We start from the raw sequence: 20,826 nt of genomic DNA on the forward strand, positions 1-20,826 counted from the left end.
ACAATTTAATAAAGCATAGGATAATACAACATAAACACAATTTAATAAAGCATAGGATAAAACAACATAAATACAATTTAATAAAGCATACGATAAAACAACATAAATACAATTTAATAAAGCATAGGATAAAACAACAAAAATACAATTTAATAAAGCATAGGATAAAACAACATAAACACAATTTTAATAAAGCATAGGATAAAGCAACATAAATACAATTTAATAAAGCATAGGATAAAACAACATAAATGCAGTTTAATAAAGCATACAATAAAACAACATAAATACAATTTAATAAAGCATACAATAAAACAACATAAATACAATTTAATAAAGCATAGGATAAAACAACATAAATACAATTTAATAAAGCATAGGATAAAACAACATAAACACAATTTAATAAAGCATAGGATAAAACAACATAAATACAATTTAATGAAGCATAGGTTAAAACAACATAAATACAATTTAATAAAGTATAGGATAAAACAACATAAATACAATTTAATAAAGCATAGGTTAAAACAACATAAATACAATTTAATAAAGCATAGGTAAAACAACATAAATACAATTTAATAAAGCATAGGTTAAAACAACATAAATACAATTTAATAAAGCATAGGTTAAAACAACATAAATACAATTTAATAAAGGATAGGTTAAAACAACATAAATACAATTTAATAACGCATAGGATAAAACAACATAAATACTATTTAATAAATCATAGGATAAAACCACATAAATACAATTTAATAAAGCATAGGATAAAACAACATAAATACAATTTAATAAAGCATAGGATAAAACCACATAAATACAATTTAATAAAGCATAGGATAAAACAACATAAATACAATTTAATAAAGCATAGGATAAAACAAGATAGATGCAATTTAATAAAGCATAGGCTAATACAACATAAATGCAATTTAATAAAGCATGGGTTAAAACAACATAAATACAATTTAATAAAGCATACGATAAAACAACATAAATATACAATTTAATAAAGCATAGGATAATACAACATAAACACAATTTAATAAAGCATAGGATAAAACAACATAAACACAATTTAATAAAGCATAGGATAAAACAACATAAATACAATTTAATAAAGCATAGGACAAAACAACATAAATACAATTTAATAAAGCATAGGATAAAACAACATAAATACAATTTAATAAAGCATGGGTTAAAACAACATAAATACAATTTAATAAAGCATAGGATAAAACAACATAAATGCAATTTAATAAATCATAGGATAAAACCACATAAATACAATTTAATAAAGCATAGGATAAAACAACATAAATACAATTTAATAAAGCATAGGATAAAACCACATAAATACAATTTAATAAAGCATAGGATAAAACAACATAAATACAATTTAATAAAGCATAGGATAAAACAAGATAGATGCAATTTAATAAAGCATAGGATAAAACAACATAAACACAATTTAATAAAGCTTTCGATAAAACTACATAAATACAATTTAATAAAGCATAGGATAAAACAACATAAATCCCATTTAATAAAGCATAGCATAAAACAACATAAACACAATTTAATAAAGCATAGGATAAAACAACATAAATACAATTTAATAAAGCATAGGATAAAACAACATAAATACAATTTAATAAAGCATAGGATAAAACAACATAAACACAATTTAATAAAGCATAGGATAAAACAACATAAATACATTTTAATAAAGCATAGGATAAAACAACATAAATGCAGTTTAATAAAGCATACAATAAAACAACATAAATACAATTTAATAAAGCATACAATAAAACAACATAAAAACAATTTAATAAAGCATAGGATAAAACAACATAAATACAATTTAATAAAGCATAGGATAAAACAACATAAACACAATTTAATAAAGCATAGGATAAAACAACATAAATACAATTTAATAAAGCATAGGATAATACAACATAAACACAATTTAATAAAGCATAGGATAAAACAACATAAATACAATTTAATAAAGCATACGATAAAACAACATAAATACAATTTAATAAAGCATAGGATAAAACAACATAAATACAATTTAATAAAGCATAGGATAAAACAACATAAACACAATTTTAATAAAGCATAGGATAAAGCAACATAAATACAATTTAATAAAGCATAGGATAAAACAACATAAATGCAGTTTAATAAAGCATACAATAAAACAACATAAATACAATTTAATAAAGCATACAATAAAACAACATAAATACAATTTAATAAAGCATAGGATAAAACAACATAAATACAATTTAATAAAGCATAGGATAAAACAACATAAACACAATTTAATAAAGCATAGGATAAAACAACATAAATACAATTTAATAAAGCATAGGTTAAAACAACATAAATACAATTTAATAAAGTATAGGATAAAACAACATAAATACAATTTAATAAAGCATAGGTTAAAACAACATAAATACAATTTAATAAAGCATAGGATAAAACAACATAAATACAATTTAATAAAGCATAGGTTAAAACAACATAAATACAATTTAATAAAGCATAGGTTAAAACAACATAAATACAATTTAATAAAGGATAGGTTAAAACAACATAAATACAATTTAATAAAGCATAGGATAAAACAACATAAATACAATTTAATAAAGCATAGGATAAAACAACATAAATACAGTTTAATAAAGCATAGGTTAAAACAACATAAATACAATTTAATAAAGCATAGGATAAAACAACATAAATACCATTTAATAAAGCATAGGTTAAAACAACATAAATACAATTTAATAAAGCATAGGATAAAACAACATAAATACAATTTAATAAAGCATAGGATAAAAGAACATAAATAATATTTAATGAAGCATAGGATAAAACAACATAAATACAATTTAATGAAGCATGGGTTAAAACAACATAAATACAATTTAATAAAGCATAGGATAAAACAACATAAATACAATTTAATAAAGCATAGGATAAAACAACATAAAAACAATTTAATAAAGCATAGGTTAAAACAAAATAAATACAATTTAATAAAGCATAGGATAAAACAACATAAATACAATTTAATAAAGCATAGGATAAAACAACATAAATACAATTTAATGAAGCATAGGATAAAACAACATAAATACAATTTAATAAAGCATAGGATAAAACAACAAAATACAAGTTAATAAAGCATAGGTAAAACAACATAAATGCAGTTTAATAAAGCATACGATAAAACAACATAAATACAATTTAATAAAACATAGGATAAAACAACATAAATACAATTTAATAAAGCATAGGATAATACAACATAAACACAATTTAATAAAGCATAGGATAAAACAACATAAATACAATTTAATAAAGCATACGATAAAACAACATAAATACAATTTAATAAAGCATAGGACAAAACAACATAAATACAATTTAATAAAGCATAGGATAAAACAACATAAATACAATTTAATAAAGTATAGGATAAAACTAAATAAACACAATTTAATAAAGCATAGGATAAAACAACATAAATACAATTTAATAAAGCATAGGACAAAACAACATAAACACAATTTATAAAGCATAGGATAAAACAACATAAATACAATTTAATAAAGCATAGGATAAAACAACATAAACAGAATTTAATAAAGCATAGGATAAAACAACATAAATACAATTTAATAAAGCATAGGATAAAACAACATAAACAGAATTTAATAAAGCATAGGATAAAACAACATAAATACAATTTAATAAAGCATAGGATAAAACAACATAAATACAATTTAATAAAGCATAGGTTAAAACAACATAAATACAATTTAATAAAGCATAGGTTAAAACAACATAAATACAATTGAATAAAGCATAGGATAAAACAACATAAATACAATTTAATAAAGCATAGGTTAAAACAACATAAATACAATTTAATAAAGCATAGGATAAAACAACATAAATACAATTTAATAAAGCATAGGATAAAACAACATAAACACAATTTAATAAAGCATAGGATAAAACAACATAAATACAATTTAATAAAGCATAGGATAAAACAACATAAATACAATTTAATAAAGCATAGGTTAAAACAACATAAATACAATTTAATAAAGTATAGGATAAAACAACATAAATACAATTTAATAAAGCATAGGTTAAAACAACATAAATACAATTTAATAAAGCATAGGATAAAACAACATAAATACAATTTAATAAAGCATAGGTTAAAACAACATAAATACAATTTAATAAAGCATAGGTTAAAACAACATAAATACAATTTAATAAAGGATAGGTTAAAACAACATAAATACAATTTAATAAAGCATAGGATAAAACAACATAAATACAATTTAATAAAGCATAGGATAAAACAACATAAATACAGTTTAATAAAGCATAGGTTAAAACAACATAAATACAATTTAATAAAGCATAGGATAAAACAACATAAATACCATTTAATAAAGCATAGGATAAAACAACATAAATACAATTTAATAAAGCATAGGTTAAAACAACATAAATACAATTTAATAAAGCATAGGATAAAACAACATAAATACAATTTAATAAAGCATAGGATAAAAGAACATAAATACAATTTAATGAAGCATAGGATAAAACAACATAAATACAATTTAATGAAGCATGGGTTAAAACAACATAAATACAATTTAATAAAGCATAGGATAAAACAACATAAATACAATTTAATAAAGCATAGGATAAAACAACATAAAAACAATTTAATAAAGCATAGGTTAAAACAAAATAAATACAATTTAATAAAGCATAGGATAAAACAACATAAATACAATTTAATGAAGCATAGGATAAAACAACATAAATACAATTTAATAAAGCATAGGTAAAACAACATAAATGCAGTTTAATAAAGCATACGATAAAACAACATAAATACAATTTAATAAAACATAGGATAAAACAACATAAATACAATTTAATAAAGCATAGGATAATACAACATAAACACAATTTAATAAAGCATAGGATAAAACAACATAAATACAATTTAATAAAGCATACGATAAAACAACATAAATACAATTTAATAAAGCATAGGATAAAACAACATAAATACAATTTAATAAAGCATAGGATAAAACAACATAAACACAATTTTAATAAAGCATAGGATAAAGCAACATAAATACAATTTAATAAAGCATAGGATAAAACAACATAAATGCAGTTTAATAAAGCATACAATAAAACAACATAAATACAATTTAATAAAGCATACAATAAAACAACATAAATACAATTTAATAAAGCATAGGATAAAACAACATAAATACAATTTAATAAAGCATAGGATAAAACAACATAAACACAATTTAATAAAGCATAGGATAAAACAACATAAATACAATTTAATAAAGCATAGGTTAAAACAACATAAATACAATTTAATAAAGTATAGGATAAAACAACATAAATACAATTTAATAAAGCATAGGTTAAAACAACATAAATACAATTTAATAAAGCATAGGATAAAACAACATAAATACAATTTAATAAAGCATAGGTTAAAACAACATAAATACAATTTAATAAAGCATAGGTTAAAACAACATAAATACAATTTAATAAAGGATAGGTTAAAACAACATAAATACAATTTAATAAAGCATAGGATAAAACAACATAAATACAATTTAATAAAGCATAGGATAAAACAACATAAATACAGTTTAATAAAGCATAGGTTAAAACAACATAAATACAATTTAATAAAGCATAGGATAAAACAACATAAATACCATTTAATAAAGCATAGGTTAAAACAACATAAATACAATTTAATAAAGCATAGGATAAAACAACATAAATACAATTTAATAAAGCATAGGATAAAAGAACATAAATAATATTTAATGAAGCATAGGATAAAACAACATAAATACAATTTAATGAAGCATGGGTTAAAACAACATAAATACAATTTAATAAAGCATAGGATAAAACAACATAAATACAATTTAATAAAGCATAGGATAAAACAACATAAAAACAATTTAATAAAGCATAGGTTAAAACAAAATAAATACAATTTAATAAAGCATAGGATAAAACAACATAAATACAATTTAATGAAGCATAGGATAAAACAACATAAATACAATTTAATAAAGCATGGGTTAAAACAACATAAATACAATTTAATAAAGCATAGGATAAAACAACATAAATGCAATTTAATAAATCATAGGATAAAACCACATAAATACAATTTAATAAAGCATAGGATAAAACAACATAAATACAATTTAATAAAGCATAGGATAAAACCACATAAATACAATTTAATAAAGCATAGGATAAAACAACATAAATACAATTTAATAAAGCATAGGATAAAACAAGATAGATGCAATTTAATAAAGCATAGGATAAAACAACATAAACACAATTTAATAAAGCTTTCGATAAAACTACATAAATACAATTTAATAAAGCATAGGATAAAACAACATAAATCCCATTTAATAAAGCATAGCATAAAACAACATAAACACAATTTAATAAAGCATAGGATAAAACAACATAAATACAATTTAATAAAGCATAGGATAAAACAACATAAATACAATTTAATAAAGCATAGGATAAAACAACATAAACACAATTTAATAAAGCATAGGATAAAACAACATAAATACATTTTAATAAAGCATAGGATAAAACAACATAAATGCAGTTTAATAAAGCATACAATAAAACAACATAAATACAATTTAATAAAGCATACAATAAAACAACATAAAAACAATTTAATAAAGCATAGGATAAAACAACATAAATACAATTTAATAAAGCATAGGATAAAACAACATAAACACAATTTAATAAAGCATAGGATAAAACAACATAAATACAATTTAATAAAGCATAGGATAATACAACATAAACACAATTTAATAAAGCATAGGATAAAACAACATAAATACAATTTAATAAAGCATACGATAAAACAACATAAATACAATTTAATAAAGCATAGGATAAAACAACATAAATACAATTTAATAAAGCATAGGATAAAACAACATAAACACAATTTTAATAAAGCATAGGATAAAGCAACATAAATACAATTTAATAAAGCATAGGATAAAACAACATAAATGCAGTTTAATAAAGCATACAATAAAACAACATAAATACAATTTAATAAAGCATACAATAAAACAACATAAATACAATTTAATAAAGCATAGGATAAAACAACATAAATACAATTTAATAAAGCATAGGATAAAACAACATAAACACAATTTAATAAAGCATAGGATAAAACAACATAAATACAATTTAATAAAGCATAGGTTAAAACAACATAAATACAATTTAATAAAGTATAGGATAAAACAACATAAATACAATTTAATAAAGCATAGGTTAAAACAACATAAATACAATTTAATAAAGCATAGGATAAAACAACATAAATACAGTTTAATAAAGCATAGGTTAAAACAACATAAATACAATTTAATAAAGCATAGGTTAAAACAACATAAATACAATTTAATAAAGGATAGGTTAAAACAACATAAATACAATTTAATAAAGCATAGGATAAAACAACATAAATACAATTTAATAAAGCATAGGATAAAACAACATAAATACAGTTTAATAAAGCATAGGTTAAAACAACATAAATACAATTTAATAAAGCATAGGATAAAACAACATAAATACCATTTAATAAAGCATAGGTTAAAACAACATAAATACAATTTAATAAAGCATAGGATAAAACAACATAAATACAATTTAATAAAGCATAGGATAAAAGAACATAAATAATATTTAATGAAGCATAGGATAAAACAACATAAATACAATTTAATGAAGCATGGGTTAAAACAACATAAATACAATTTAATAAAGCATAGGATAAAACAACATAAATACAATTTAATAAAGCATAGGATAAAACAACATAAAAACAATTTAATAAAGCATAGGTTAAAACAAAATAAATACAATTTAATAAAGCATAGGATAAAACAACATAAATACAATTTAATAAAGCATAGGATAAAACAACATAAATACAATTTAATGAAGCATAGGATAAAACAACATAAATACAATTTAATAAAGCATAGGATAAAACAACAAAATACAAGTTAATAAAGCATAGGTAAAACAACATAAATGCAGTTTAATAAAGCATACGATAAAACAACATAAATACAATTTAATAAAACATAGGATAAAACAACATAAATACAATTTAATAAAGCATAGGATAATACAACATAAACACAATTTAATAAAGCATAGGATAAAACAACATAAATACAATTTAATAAAGCATACGATAAAACAACATAAATACAATTTAATAAAGCATAGGACAAAACAACATAAATACAATTTAATAAAGCATAGGATAAAACAACATAAATACAATTTAATAAAGTATAGGATAAAACTAAATAAACACAATTTAATAAAGCATAGGATAAAACAACATAAATACAATTTAATAAAGCATAGGATAAAACAACATAAACACAATTTATAAAGCATAGGATAAAACAACATAAATACAATTTAATAAAGCATAGGATAAAACAACATAAACAGAATTTAATAAAGCATAGGATAAAACAACATAAATACAATTTAAGAAAGCATAGGATAAAACAACATAAACAGAATTTAATAAAGCATAGGATAAAACAACATAAATACAATTTAATAAAGCATAGGATAAAACAACATAAATACAATTTAATAAAGCATAGGTTAAAACAACATAAATACAATTTAATAAAGCATAGGTTAAAACAACATAAATACAATTGAATAAAGCATAGGATAAAACAACATAAATACAATTTAATAAAGCATAGGTTAAAACAACATAAATACAATTTAATAAAGCATAGGATAAAACAACATAAATACAATTTAATAAAGCATAGGATAAAACAACATAAACACAATTTAATAAAGCATAGGATAAAACAACATAAATACAATTTAATAAAGCATAGGATAAAACAACATAAATACAATTTAATAAAGCATAGGTTAAAACAACATAAATACAATTTAATAAAGTATAGGATAAAACAACATAAATACAATTTAATAAAGCATAGGTTAAAACAACATAAATACAATTTAATAAAGCATAGGATAAAACAACATAAATACAATTTAATAAAGCATAGGTTAAAACAACATAAATACAATTTAATAAAGCATAGGTTAAAACAACATAAATACAATTTAATAAAGGATAGGTTAAAACAACATAAATACAATTTAATAAAGCATAGGATAAAACAACATAAATACAATTTAATAAAGCATAGGATAAAACAACATAAATACAGTTTAATAAAGCATAGGTTAAAACAACATAAATACAATTTAATAAAGCATAGGATAAAACAACATAAATACCATTTAATAAAGCATAGGATAAAACAACATAAATACAATTTAATAAAGCATAGGTTAAAACAACATAAATACAATTTAATAAAGCATAGGATAAAACAACATAAATACAATTTAATAAAGCATAGGATAAAAGAACATAAATACAATTTAATGAAGCATAGGATAAAACAACATAAATACAATTTAATGAAGCATGGGTTAAAACAACATAAATACAATTTAATAAAGCATAGGATAAAACAACATAAATACAATTTAATAAAGCATAGGATAAAACAACATAAAAACAATTTAATAAAGCATAGGTTAAAACAAAATAAATACAATTTAATAAAGCATAGGATAAAACAACATAAATACAATTTAATGAAGCATAGGATAAAACAACATAAATACAATTTAATAAAGCATAGGATAAAACAACATAAATACAATTTAATGAAGCATAGGATAAAACAACATAAATACAATTTAATAAAGCATAGGATAAAACAACAAAATACAAGTTAATAAATCATAGGTAAAACAACATAAATGCAGTTTAATAAAGCATACGATAAAACAACATAAATACAATTTAATAAAACATAGGATAAAACAACATAAATACAATTTAATAAAGCATAGGATAATACAACATAAACACAATTTAATAAAGCATAGGATAAAACAACATAAATACAATTTAATAAAGCATACGATAAAACAACATAAATACAATTTAATAAAGCATAGGACAAAACAACATAAATACAATTTAATAAAGCATAGGATAAAACAACATAAATACAATTTAATAAAGTATAGGATAAAACTAAATAAACACAATTTAATAAAGCATAGGATAAAACAACATAAATACAATTTAATAAAGCATAGGATAAAACAACATAAACACAATTTATAAAGCATAGGATAAAACAACATAAATACAATTTAATAAAGCATAGGATAAAACAACATAAACAGAATTTAATAAAGCATAGGATAAAACAACATAAATACAATTTAATAAAGCATAGGATAAAACAACATAAACAGAATTTAATAAAGCATAGGATAAAACAACATAAATACAATTTAATAAAGCATAGGATAAAACAACATAAATACAATTTAATAAAGCATAGGTTAAAACAACATAAATACAATTTAATAAAGCATAGGTTAAAACAACATAAATACAATTGAATAAAGCATAGGATAAAACAACATAAATACAATTTAATAAAGCATAGGTTAAAACAACATAAATACAATTTAATAAAGCATAGGATAAAACAACATAAATACAATTTAATAAAGCATAGGATAAAACAACATAAACACAATTTAATAAAGCATAGGATAAAACAACATAAATACAATTTAATAAAGCATAGGATAAAACAACATAAATACAATTTAATAAAGCATAGGTTAAAACAACATAAATACAATTTAATAAAGTATAGGATAAAACAACATAAATACAATTTAATAAAGCATAGGTTAAAACAACATAAATACAATTTAATAAAGCATAGGATAAAACAACATAAATACAATTTAATAAAGCATAGGTTAAAACAACATAAATACAATTTAATAAAGCATAGGTTAAAACAACATAAATACAATTTAATAAAGGATAGGTTAAAACAACATAAATACAATTTAATAAAGCATAGGATAAAACAACATAAATACAATTTAATAAAGCATAGGATAAAACAACATAAATACAGTTTAATAAAGCATAGGTTAAAACAACATAAATACAATTTAATAAAGCATAGGATAAAACAACATAAATACCATTTAATAAAGCATAGGATAAAACAACATAAATACAATTTAATAAAGCATAGGTTAAAACAACATAAATACAATTTAATAAAGCATAGGATAAAACAACATAAATACAATTTAATAAAGCATAGGATAAAAGAACATAAATACAATTTAATGAAGCATAGGATAAAACAACATAAATACAATTTAATGAAGCATGGGTTAAAACAACATAAATACAATTTAATAAAGCATAGGATAAAACAACATAAATACAATTTAATAAAGCATAGGATAAAACAACATAAAAACAATTTAATAAAGCATAGGTTAAAACAAAATAAATACAATTTAATAAAGCATAGGATAAAACAACATAAATACAATTTAATGAAGCATAGGATAAAACAACATAAATACAATTTAATAAAGCATAGGTAAAACAACATAAATGCAGTTTAATAAAGCATACGATAAAACAACATAAATACAATTTAATAAAACATAGGATAAAACAACATAAATATAATTTAATAAAGCATAGGATAATACAACATAAACACAATTTAATAAAGCATAGGATAAAACAACATAAATACAATTTAATAAAGCATACGATAAAACAACATAAATACAATTTAATAAAGCATAGGATAAAACAACATAAATACAATTTAATAAAGCATAGGATAAAACAACATAAACACAATTTTAATAAAGCATAGGATAAAGCAACATAAATACAATTTAATAAAGCATAGGATAAAACAACATAAATGCAGTTTAATAAAGCATACAATAAAACAACATAAATACAATTTAATAAAGCATACAATAAAACAACATAAATACAATTTAATAAAGCATAGGATAAAACAACATAAATACAATTTAATAAAGCATAGGATAAAACAACATAAACACAATTTAATAAAGCATAGGATAAAACAACATAAATACAATGTAATAAAGCATAGGTTAAAACAACATAAATACAATTTAATAAAGTATAGGATAAAACAACATAAATACAATTTAATAAAGCATAGGTTAAAACAACATAAATACAATTTAATAAAGCATAGGATAAAACAACATAAATACAATTTAATAAAGCATAGGTTAAAACAACATAAATACAATTTAATAAAGCATAGGTTAAAACAACATAAATACAATTTAATAAAGGATAGGTTAAAACAACATAAATACAATTTAATAAAGCATAGGATAAAACAACATAAATACAATTTAATAAAGCATAGGATAAAACAACATAAATACAGTTTAATAAAGCATAGGTTAAAACAACATAAATACAATTTAATAAAGCATAGGATAAAACAACATAAATACCATTTAATAAAGCATAGGTTAAAACAACATAAATACAATTTAATAAAGCATAGGATAAAACAACATAAATACAATTTAATAAAGCATAGGATAAAAGAACATAAATAATATTTAATGAAGCATAGGATAAAACAACATAAATACAATTTAATGAAGCATGGGTTAAAACAACATAAATACAATTTAATAAAGCATAGGATAAAACAACATAAATACAATTTAATAAAGCATAGGATAAAACAACATAAAAACAATTTAATAAAGCATAGGTTAAAACAAAATAAATACAATTTAATAAAGCATAGGATAAAACAACATAAATACAATTTAATGAAGCATAGGATAAAACAACATAAATACAATTTAATAAAGCATAGGATAAAACAACAAAATACAATTTAATAAAGCATAGGTAAAACAACATAAATGCAGTTTAATAAAGCATACGATAAAACAACATAAATACAATTTAATAAAGCATAGGATAAAACAACATAAATACAATTTAATAAAGCATAGGATAAAACAACATAAACACAATTTTAATAAAGCATAGGATAAAGCAACATAAATACAATTTAATAAAGCATAGGATAAAACAACATAAATGCAGTTTAATAAAGCATACAATAAAACAACATAAATACAATTTAATAAAGCATACGATAAAACAACATAAATACAATTTAATAAAGCATAGGATAAAACAACATAAATACAATTTAATAAAGCATAGGATAAAACAACATAAACACAATTTTAATAAAGCATAGGATAAAGCAACATAAATACAATTTAATAAAGCATAGGATAAAACAACATAAATGCAGTTTAATAAAGCATACAATAAAACAACATAAATACAATTTAATAAAGCATACAATAAAACAACATAAATACAATTTAATAAAGCATAGGATAAAACAACATAAATACAATTTAATAAAGCATAGGATAAAACAACATAAACACAATTTAATAAAGCATAGGATAAAACAACATAAATACAATTTAATAAAGCATAGGTTAAAACAACATAAATACAATTTAATAAAGCATAGGTTAAAACAACATAAATACAATTTAATAAAGGATAGGTTAAAACAACATAAATACAATTTAATAAAGCATAGGATAAAACAACATAAATACAATTTAATAAAGCATAGGATAAAACAACATAAATACAGTTTAATAAAGCATAGGTTAAAACAACATAAATACAATTTAATAAAGCATAGGATAAAACAACATAAATACCATTTAATAAAGCATAGGATAAAACAACATAAATACAATTTAATAAAGCATAGGTTAAAACAACATAAATACAATTTAATAAAGCATAGGATAAAACAACATAAATACAATTTAATAAAGCATAGGATAAAAGAACATAAATACAATTTAATGAAGCATAGGATAAAACAACATAAATACAATTTAATGAAGCATGGGTTAAAACAACATAAATACAATTTAATAAAGCATAGGATAAAACAACATAAATACAATTTAATAAAGCATAGGATAAAACAACATAAAAACAATTTAATAAAGCATAGGTTAAAACAAAATAAATACAATTTAATAAAGCATAGGATAAAACAACATAAATACAATTTAATGAAGCATAGGATAAAACAACATAAATACAATTTAATAAAGCATAGGTAAAACAACATAAATGCAGTTTAATAAAGCATACGATAAAACAACATAAAAACAATTTAATAAAACATAGGATAAAACAACATAAATACAATTTAATAAAGCATAGGATAATACAACATAAACACAATTTAATAAAGCATAGGATAAAACAACATAAATACAATTTATTAAAGCATACGATAAAACAACATAAATACAATTTAATAAAGCATAGGACAAAACAACATAAATACAATTTTATAAAGCATAGGATAAAACAACATACATACAATTTAATAAAGCATGGGTTAAAACAGCATAAATACAATTTAATAACGCATAGGATAAAACAACATAAATACTATTTAATAAATCATAGGATAAAACCACATAAATACAATTTAATAAAGCATAGGATAAAACAACATAAATACAATTTAATAAAGCATGGGTTAAAACAACATAAATACAATTTAATAAAGCATAGGATAAAACAACATAAATGCAATTTAATAAATCATAGGATAAAACCACATAAATACAATTTAATAAAGCATAGGATAAAACAACATAAATACAATTTAATAAAGCATAGGATAAAACCACATAAATACAATTTAATAAAGCATAGGATAAAACAACATAAATACAATTTAATAAAGCATAGGATAAAACAAGATAGATGCAATTTAATAAAGCATAGGATAAAACAACATAAATACAATTTAATAAAGCTTTCGATAAAACTACATAAATACAATTTAATAAAGCATAGGATAAAACAACATAAATCCCATTTAATAAAGCATAGCATAAAACAACATAAACACAATTTAATAAAGCATAGGATAAAACAACATAAATACAATTTAATAAAGCATAGGATAAAACAACATAAATACAATTTAATAAAGCATAGGATAAAACAACATAAACACAATTTAAGAAAGCATAGGATAAAACAACATAAATACAATTTAATAAAGCATAGGATAAAACAACATAAATGCAGTTTAATAAAGCATACAATAAAACAACATAAATACAATTTAATAAAGCATAGGATAAACCAACATAAATACAATTTAATAAAGCATAGGATAAAACAACATAAATACAATTTAATAAAGCATAGGATAAAACAACATAAAAACAATTTAATAAAGCATAGGTTAAAACAAAATAAATACAATTTAATAAAGCATAGGATAAAACAACATAAATACAATTTAATGAAGCATGGGTTAAAACAACATAAATACAATTTAATAAAGCATAGGATAAAACAACATAAATACAATTTAATAAAGCATAGGATAAAACAACATAAAAACAATTTAATAAAGCATAGGTTAAAACAAAATAAATACAATTTAATAAAGCATAGGATAAAACAACATAAATACAATTTAATGAAGCATAGGATAAAACAACATAAATACAATTTAATAAAGCATAGGATAAAACAACAAAAATACAATTTAATAAAGCATAGGTAAAACAACATAAATGCAGTTTAATAAAGCATACGATAAAACAACATAAATACAATTTAATAAAACATAGAATAAAACAACATAAATACAATTTAATAAAGCATAGGATAATACAACATAAACACAATTTAATAAAGCATAGGATAAAACAACATAAATACAATTTAATAAAGCATACGATAAAACAACATAAATACAATTTAATAAAGCATAGGACAAAACAACATAAATACAATTTAATAAAGCATAGGATAAAACAACATAAATACAATTTAATAAAGCATGGGTTAAAACAACATAAATACAATTTAATAACGCATAGGATAAAACAACATAAATACTATTTAATAAATCATAGGATAAAACCACATAAATACAATTTAATAAAGCATAGGATAAAACAACATAAATACAATTTAATAAAGAATAGGATAAAACCACATAAATACAATTTAATAAAGCATAGGATAAAACAACATAAATACAATTTAATAAAGCATAGGATAAAACAAGATAGATGCAATTTAATAAAGCATAGGATAATACAACATAAATGCAGTTTAATAAAGCATACGATAAAACAACATAAATACAATTTAATAAAACATTGGATAAAACAACATAAATACAATTTAATAAAGCATAGGAAAATACAACATAAACACAATTTAATAAAGCATAGGATAAAACAACATAAATGCAATTTAATAAATCATAGGATAAAACCACATAAATACAATTTACTAAAGCATAGGATAAAACAACATAAATACAATGTAATAAAGCATAGGATAAAACCACATAAATACAATTTAATAAAGCATAGGATAAAACAACATAAATACAATTTAATAAAGCATAGGATAAAACAACATAAATACAATTTAATAAAGCATAGGTTAAAACAACATAAATACAATTTAATAAAGTATAGGATAAAACAACATAAATACAATTTAATAAAGCATAGGTTAAAACAACATAAATACAATTTAATAAAGCATAGGATAAAACAACATAAATACAATTTAATAAAGCATGGGTTAAAACAACATAAATACAATTTAATAACGCATAGGATAAAACAACATAAATACTATTTAATAAATCATAGGATAAAACCACATAAATACAATTTAATAAAGCATAGGATAAAACAACATAAATACAATTTAATAAAGCATAGGATAAAACCACATAAATACAATTTAATAAAGCATAGGATAAAACAACATAAATACAATTTAATAAAGTATAGGATAAAACAAGATAGATGCAATTTAATAAAGCATAGGATAATACAACATAAATGCAGTTTAATAAAGCATACGATAAAACAACATAAATACAATTTAATAAAACATTGGATAAAACAACATAAATACAATTTAATAAAGCATAGGATAATACAACATAAACACAATTTAATAAAGCATAGGATAAAACAACATAAATACAATTTAATAAAGCATAGGATAAAACAACATAAATACAATTTAATAAAGCATAGGACAAAACAACATAAATACAATTTAATAAAGCATAGGATAAAACAACATAAATACAATTTAATAAAGCATGGGTTAAAACAACATAAATACAATTTAATAAAGCATAGGATAAAACAACATAAATGCAATTTAATAAATCATAGGATAAAACCACATAAATACAATTTAATAAAGCATAGGATAAAACAACATAAATACAATTTAATAAAGCATAGGATAAAACCACATAAATACAATTTAATAAAGCATAGGATAAAACAACATAAATACAATTTAATAAAGCATAGGATAAAACAACATAAATACAATTTAATAAAGCATAGGTTAAAACAACATAAATACAATTTAATAAAGTATAGGATAAAACAACATAAATACAATTTAATAAAGCATAGGTTAAAACAACATAAATACAATTTAATAAAGCATAGGATAAAACAACATAAATACAATTTAATAAAGCATAGGTTAAAACAACATAAATACAATTTAATAAAGCATAGGTTAAAACAACATAAATACAATTTAATAAAGGATAGGTTAAAACAACATAAATACAATTTAATAAAGCATAGGATAAAACAACATAAATACAATTTAATAAAGCATAGGATAAAACAACATAAATACAGTTTAATAAAGCATAGGTTAAAACAACATAAATACAATTTAATAAAGCATAGGATAAAACAACATAATACCATTTAATAAAGCATAGGATAAAACAACATAAATACAATTTAATAAAGCATAGGTTAAAACAACATAAATACAATTTAATAAAGCATAGGATAAAACAACATAAATACAATTTAATAAAGCAGAGGATAAAAGAACATAAATACAATTTAATGAAGCATAGGATAAAACAACATAAATACAATTTAATAAAGCATAGGTTAAAACAACATAAATACAATTTAATAAAGCATAGGTTAAAACAACATAAATACAATTTAATAAAGGATAGGTTAAAACAACATAAATACAATTTAATAAAGCATAGGATAAAACAACATAAATACAATTTAATAAAGCATAGGATAAAACAACATAAATACAGTTTAATAAAGCATAGGTTAAAACAACATAAATACAATTTAATAAAGCATAGGATAAAACAACATAATACCATTTAATAAAGCATAGGATAAAACAACATAAATACAATTTAATAAAGCATAGGTTAAAACAACATAAATACAATTTAATAAAGCATAGGATAAAACAACATAAATACAATTTAATAAAGCAGAGGATAAAAGAACATAAATACAATTTAATGAAGCATAGGATAAAACAACATAAATACAATTTAATAAAGCATAGGTTAAAACAACATAAATACAATTTAATAAAGCATAGGTTAAAACAACATAAATACAATTTAATAAAGGATAGGTTAAAACAACATAAATACAATTTAATAAAGCATAGGATAAAACAACATAAATACAATTTAATAAAGCATAGGATAAAACAACATAAATACAATTTAATAAAGCATAGGTTAAAACAACATAAATACAATTTAATAAAGCATAGGATAAAACAACATAAATACCATTTAATAAAGCATAGGATAAAACAACATAAATACAATTTAATAAAGCATAGGTTAAAACAACATAAATACAATTTAATAAAGCATAGGATAAAACAACATAAATACAATTTAATAAAGCATAGGATAAAAGAACATAAATACAATTTAATAAAGCATAGGATAAAACAACATAAATACAATTTAATAAAGCATGGGTTAAAACAACATAAATACAATTTAATAAAGCATACGATAAAACAACATAAATACAATTTAATAAAGCATAGGACAAAACAACATAAATACAATTTTATAAAGCATAGGATAAAACAACATACATACAATTTAATAAAGCATGGGTTAAAACAGCATAAATACAATTTAATAACGCATAGGATAAAACAACATAAATACTATTTAATAAATCATAGGATAAAACCACATAAATACAATTTAATAAAGCATAGGATAAAACAACATAAATACAATTTAATAAAGCATGGGTTAAAACAACATAAATACAATTTAATAAAGCATAGGATAAAACAACATAAATACAATTTAATAAAGCATAGGATAAAACAACATAAAAACAATTTAATAAAGCATAGGTTAAAACAAAATAAATACAATTTAATAAAGCATAGGATAAAACAACATAAATACAATTTAATGAAGCATGGGTTAAAACAACATAAATACAATTTAATAAAGCATAGGATAAAACAACATAAATACAATTTAATAAAGCATAGGATAAAACAACATAAAAACAATTTAATAAAGCATAGGTTAAAACAAAATAAATACAATTTAATAAAGCATAGGATAAAACAACATAAATACAATTTAATGAAGCATAGGATAAAACAACATAAATACAATTTAATAAAGCATAGGATAAAACAACAAAAATACAATTTAATAAAGCATAGGTAAAACAACATAAATGCAGTTTAATAAAGCATACGATAAAACAACATAAATACAATTTAATAAAACATAGAATAAAACAACATAAATACAATTTAATAAAGCATAGGATAATACAACATAAACACAATTTAATAAAGCATAGGATAAAACAACATAAATACAATTTAATAAAGCATACGATAAAACAACATAAATACAATTTAATAAAGCATAGGACAAAACAACATAAATACAATTTAATAAAGCATAGGATAAAACAACATAAATACAATTTAATAAAGCATGGGTTAAAACAACATAAATACAATTTAATAACGCATAGGATAAAACAACATAAATACTATTTAATAAATCATAGGATAAAACCACATAAATACAATTTAATAAAGCATAGGATAAAACAACATAAATACAATTTAATAAAGAATAGGATAAAACCACATAAATACAATTTAATAAAGCATAGGATAAAACAACATAAATACAATTTAATAAAGCATAGGATAAAACAAGATAGATGCAATTTAATAAAGCATAGGATAATACAACATAAATGCAGTTTAATAAAGCATACGATAAAACAACATAAATACAATTTAATAAAACATTGGATAAAACAACATAAATACAATTTAATAAAGCATAGGAAAATACAACATAAACACAATTTAATAAAGCATAGGATAAAACAACATAAATACAATTTAATAAAGCATAGGATAAAACAACATAAATACAATTTAATAAAGCATGGGTTAAAACAACATAAATACAATTTAATAAAGCATAGGATAAAACAACATAAATGCAATTTAATAAATCATAGGATAAAACCACATAAATACAATTTAATAAAGCATAGGATAAAACAACATAAATACAATGTAATAAAGCATAGGATAAAACCACATAAATACAATTTAATAAAGCATAGGATAAAACAACATAAATACAATTTAATAAAGCATAGGATAAAACAACATAAATACAATTTAATAAAGCATAGGTTAAAACAACATAAATACAATTTAATAAAGTATAGGATAAAACA

This window comes from Phyllobates terribilis, unplaced genomic scaffold, assembly GCF_046119375.1.
Source record: "Phyllobates terribilis strain yellow unplaced genomic scaffold, ASM4611937v1 Scaffold_1__5_contigs__length_1240528914, whole genome shotgun sequence".
Taxonomy (NCBI): domain Eukaryota; kingdom Metazoa; phylum Chordata; class Amphibia; order Anura; family Dendrobatidae; genus Phyllobates; species Phyllobates terribilis.